This window comes from Mirounga angustirostris, unplaced genomic scaffold, assembly GCF_029215605.1.
Source record: "Mirounga angustirostris isolate CCGP_5_RB_7025 unplaced genomic scaffold, mMirAng1.0.hap1 SCAF_7, whole genome shotgun sequence".
Taxonomy (NCBI): Eukaryota; Metazoa; Chordata; class Mammalia; order Carnivora; family Phocidae; genus Mirounga; species Mirounga angustirostris.
The window spans coordinates 93,899,170-93,905,142 of record NW_026991715.1 but is presented as its reverse complement, the minus strand read 5'-3'; positions in this window follow the sequence as shown (position 1 = coordinate 93,905,142).

Sequence of the window (5,973 nt, the reverse complement as noted above, 5' to 3'; positions counted from 1 at the left end):
CGAGCATTCCCCCTTCCCTCGGGCTCCGCTGCCACGCGTCCCTCCTACAGTGGGCGTCCTGCCTCTCTGAGGGTAACTGTACCCTTTAAAAGGATCTTCGGTTCAGCGTGTTCCTGCAACAACTTTGACTTGTGCTCAGATGGGGACACAGTGGTCTTTCCCATCACCGCAGGAACCGAGACTACGTGGTGCTTTTCAAGGGGCTCTGTCCCTTCTTACCTGCCTACATATGCTTCTTGTCGCACGTGCTTCCCTCTGAGACCTCATCTTCACGTAAGACAGTGGATGTTGAGAGCCCAGGATCTGAGGACGCACAGGCCTTAGTTCATAGCCTACTTGTGTGATCCGGAGCCTCCCTTAGCCTCAGTTTTCCCATCTGTAAGACAGAGATGGTGGTTTCTGCCTCACAGAGTTGCTGTGAGGGCTCCACGAGAGAAGGAAAGCCGAGTGCTCAGTCTGACACCGGACAGCAAGTCTGCCATCAGAGCAAGCGGCTATTATCCCTACAGGCCAAGAGTTCTACACGCATTAACTTTTTGCCCTTGCAAGCATCCTGCGAGAACACAGCTATCTTTATGCCCACCGTACGGATGAGGAGACTGAGGCCTGGCAAGCTAGAGGGTGCAGTCCAGGGTCTCACAGTGAATAAATGAGAAGGGCGCGATTTGTCCCCAGGACTGCCTGGCTCTACAGCCTAGGACCCTAACCACTGCTGCATCACGGTTTCTTTAAAGAAAGCCCAAAGCAGGTAAAGATACCCCTTCATGTCACCCCACTGTGCAGCTTTTGCTGGCCAGCACTGGGCCAACCCCATGCCCCTCTTCCTCGTCTCCACAGAAGCCCTTCTGTCTGCCAGAAGCCCAGCGTTCAACCAGGACTTCTAGGAACGGCAAAGCCACGGATTTCACATTCACATGCACCAGCATCTCTGGTGGCAAAAGAGACATTGGCCCCTTCAGTCCCAGCAAGGCCACTGCCAGGAGCTCTGGCGTGCCTCTTGATCATCTCTACAGATGCCCTCCTCATGCTTTAGCTCCTGAAACCAAGGGGCTGGGCTGTCCCGGTTCAGAATTCTCTTCCTCTGCAAATTTTGCACGAAGAGTCTTGGATTCAGGAGCAAGTGGCCTTAGGAATTCAACAGCCCCACCAGGGTTACTCGCTCACCCTGCAACCTGAGGCCCAATTTAACACACTCGACTCATGGAGGTGAGCGCTCCACGTGGCTGTCTTTCCCACCCCTGCTCCTGCAGGTGGAGGCTGAAGTCATGTGCCGAAGGACCCAGGTGTCTGAGGAATTCAGAGCCCTGCCGTTGATTCATTTGTCTGCAGACATTCTAGACTCCATGTCTCCGAGACAAGCCACGACAGAGTGCATTACGAGGTGAGCCCGCCTTATTTTTCCCTCCAGCTTTCTCCCCGTTTTTTTTTTTCTTCTTGGCCTCAGGGCCCAAAGTATTCTGGACATATTTTTCATTTTTCCAAATATCAATTGCTCTTTTATTCCCTCTTCGAAGCAGTGAGTAATAAGAGTTGTGTCTGGTCTTGAAATTCCGACTGAAATAAATTAGCCCAATGACCAACAGGAGGTGCCTAGAACAATAACAGCGGAATATTTGGCATATTACAAAAGAGCCCCTGGATGTCGAAGTACAGTAAGTCTAGAAGCACATTACAGAGCGACGTTGCCAAAACGGGTATGCAATGAGCCATCCAGGCAGCAGAACGCCTCATAAATTAATCCCGCTTTTTTTTTTTTTTTTTTTTTTTTGGTCCACTAGTCACAGTTCTTTTAGCCCTCTGGTTAATGGGGCATGCAGAAGGGTATTTTTGGTGTGGCCCTCGTCCCCAGCAGACAGGCATATGCCAAGGCTGTGTATTAATGTATATATTTACCCCCTCACTCACCTGGTATCCCAGGTGCCATTTGCTGCAGTGAGTAGGGCGAGAGCACAGACGTTGGAGCAACAAGTCGCTATCGGATACTGAGCACCTACTAAGTGCCAGGTATTATGCAACTAAGTTCTGGGGATGCCACGGAGGACAACAAGGGTATAGTCTCTGTCCTCATGGCGCTGGTAGCTCAATCAGCATCCCAAATCCCTCCTTCCCTGGAAGGAACCACCCATAATGTGAGTCTTGGAGGGATGGCTCAGCCCTGCCTCCCATGGCAAAAGAAACAGAAGCCCCGACCTCCTCCCCACCTCCTAGCAGCCAGGAATCCAGCCTAGAGATGACCTCTGTTCAGAGTGTGGAATCTCAAGGGAATGTCCCAAAGTCACCATAGTAGGAAAAAGTCCCCCCAAAATATCCATGCCTCCCTAGGACCTGTGAATGCTATGTTATATTCTAGAAAAGGACTTGGCCAATGTCATTAAATTCTGGATTTTGAGATGAGGAGTTTACCCCGGCTTACCTGGGTGGGCCCAGTGTCCTTATAAGAAGAAAATGGCACACACACATTTCCTATTATAAAAGGAGAACACGATGTGACCACAGAGGCAGGGGTTGGAGTGACATGGCCACAAGCCAAGGAGTGCTGGCAGCCACCAGAAGCTGGAAGAGGCCAGGAACAGATTCTCCCTAAGTCTGGAGGGAGTGAGGCCAGGCTGATGCCCTGATCTCAGCTCTGTGATACACACGTGGGACTTCTTGTCTCTAGAACTCTGAGAACATGCATTTCTCTTGTTTTAAGCCACCCAGTGTGTTGCAATCTGTTACAGAAGCCATAGGTAACAGATGCAGACACCAAAAATTTTAGAATTCTTTCATGGCATTGGGATCCAATTGCTGAGAGCCTACATTGGCCCCCATCTACAGTCCTGGGCTCAGACTGCTCCTGTGATCTGCCCTGGTCTGCGGTTCTAACAGCTCTTCCTCTCCCTGGATCTTCAGCCTCTTCCTTAATCCCAGGACCTCCCCTTGGACATTCCTCCAAAATTTCCATTTCTGATTTTAGTTTAGCCATTGGGGCTTCTGTTGCTCGCCATCATAGGTAAGAAACCCATGTGCAGGGCTGTTGTGAGGATTAGGGACAAGCCATATTTGGGCCCAGCACAGTGCCTGTCACACAGCTGACACATAATAAATCAGAGTTCACAAACCAATGGCCTGCATTTCACCCAAGTGGTGTATTTTTTCCCAAAGTCGAATTTGTTGCCAACATTTAGAAGTCAGGAGATTTCACATAAAAGCCTGAATTTCTAACTTCTCTTGTAAACAATCAGATCTGGCGACACTGGACCCCACATATTCATGGCAATGATTAGTTGGCCCTTCTAGACATCACGTTATAATCTGCCAGTCCCCACCAGGCCTCTTTGTTGTACACCCAGCCCACTTCCCTCATTTTATTAATGGTTCAGTACCTCTGTGCATCTGAGTTTGCAATTCTTATTATAAATACAAGTCTTTCTTCCATCAGACTAAAGGTAGGCACCAGACCCAGAGTAGGACTGGGTTCCCATGTAAAGCCCAGGTTGGGAGGTCTTTGCCCATGATGCTCAGTCTCCCCAGACAGCCTTTCTTTTCCCCTGCAGCTAGCCAAAAATGCCTGCCCCTTTATGAAGCCATTCTGTCCCCTTCCTCCACCCCTCCCCGTTAGTCCCCACCCACTCCTATCCAGGCTTGCCTATTATGCCATTTGCATCTGTTTTCTGAGTACACTTTTCACAGAAGGTCTTTGCATTCCTAAATTATTGGGAGAGACATTTGCATTGAGTTGCTGCAGGAGCAGCCAGTCAATAAAGCTTTGGAGAAGTGAGGAAGAGAAGGAGGGGAAATGGGAAAGGAGAGAGGGAGGGAGAGAAGCAGGAGGTGAGATTCCTACTGTGAACCTGGCACTGCCCCATCAGTACATCCCACTTAACCCTCCCAATAACCCCACAAGACACACATTAGCATTGGCTTCAGTTTCCAGATGTCTGAGACTCAGAGACAGGATGTCATTTTCCCTAGGGACATGTTACAGTGACATCAGGATTTGAACCCAGATGTGTCTGAGTGACCAGACTTTAAGCACACAGCACTGCTTGGCCTGCGCTTGTTAGGTACGGGGTAGATCTCTCCCTTGGCAGAATGTGATCTTTCAATTAGTTATTTGCCTGGAACACTGTTCATTCACACATTTTCCATTCATTCTCTCCCTCCCCCATTTATTCCCACATTCACTCAGGAAGCCTAATTCCCTTGTCCATGGCACCCCTCTTCCTTTCTCCTCCCAGCCTTCTTCCTTTACTGGGAAATGGGAGGCCTGGGTAGGCTGGGAGGCACAAGGCCCAGCATGGACCCTTCCCAGCCCCCAACCCAGGCCAGCTCCTGGGCATGTGCTCTGAGGGCCAGGCAGGGCCATTCTTTCCCTCTTTTCCCAGTCCTGAGGCCAAATCCCCAGGAAATGGCCTTACCTACTAATCCCAGGAGCTTCACCACTCATCGCTGTTCTTCAGAGCAGTTTCCTGGAAGAATTCATTGGGTTTCCCAGAAAATGTTTCTGGTCACCTTCTCTTTCCATGACTGTAATTCATTACTTTCCATGTGTCATAATTAGTTTAATGCCCAGTCTTGGAGTATCTGCATTTGACATCTGAAACATTTCTGTGGGGTAAATCCCAAGAAGCCAATAGCTACCGTGGCACATGCAAGACCACCGAAATGATGCAAATGACCTTTTAAAGAGACCCTGTGTGGGAGCAAGAGAGTTGAGATCTGATCCCTTAGCTCCAACTGGCTTGGGCAGGTCTCTTTCTTTTTCTGGTCTTGAGTTTTCCCAAGGAAGAGGCAATATCTCATGGCAATCAAGAGCCTGGTGGATTGAATCAGACCCACAGGGTTCAGATCTCAGCTCTGGCTCTCACTAGCTCTGTAACTTTGAGAAAATAACCAGAGCCTCAGTCTCCTCATCTGTAAAATGGGGATAGTGATATTATTTATTACCTAGAATTGTAATGATAATACAGTGAGCCAACACATGTGAAGCACAGTGCCCGGTACTCAGTCATTTCTTGAAATGTCTTAGCTGTGGATGATAAGAAGAAGAAGAGTATGCTGGAGAAGGAAGAAGGATAAGGAATGGAGATTGTATGAAATCCCTAGGTGCTAAGCTAAGGTAGTCATGGAGTTGGACAGGGAGGAGAGAATAAAGCTACTTTTGATATTTCAAAAGTTTAATGGGAATCCCACATCTACTTATCCACAATAAAGCCACAAAGGATAACAAGAATTGCAACTTTCTTTGCTTTTGGATGAAATTACATTAACTACTTATGGTCAACTAAAAGACTTTGGAAATAAATAGACCTAAACTAAGCCCCCAGGTAAGGTGTGTGACCTTGAGTAAGGAGAGTAATGTCCCCCACAGAGAGACTGACAACACTCACCTTGCAGGGCAGTTACAAGGATTAAATGAGATAATGTATGGAAAGCACTTAACATGGGGTCTGGCACAGAGTCAGTACTCAGTACGTGACAGCCACTATGGCTAATATCCTTCCCTAGCCTCCCTGGGGCTCAGCTTCTTCATTGGTAAAATTAAAATCATACCACCTGCTTTACTCATTCAACAAATATTTACTGAGCCAAGTACAATGAATACAAAAATGTATTCACCAGATGCAGTTCATGTCCTCTCAGAGCCTACAGTTTGAAGTTGCTCATTATTCATCCATTCAACAAATATTTTTACTGAACATTTAGTATATAACAAGCTGCATAATGGGAGTTAGAGACACAATGGCCAGTAAAACAGATTTAATCCCCAAGTATCTACAGAATTATAGTCTAGAGAAGATGTAATAAAATCAGCTAGTGAAATGACTAACATATAGTAGGTGCTCAATGGATAAAAGTTATCTAGGTGCTAGTCAGAAGCTGTGTATGTGTATCTTCGGGAAAGTTGGCTCATAAAAATGTTGAAAATTCATGATTTCTTAACACATGAATTTGTTTGATAGATAGGGACTTCGTATGTAAGTGTTGAAT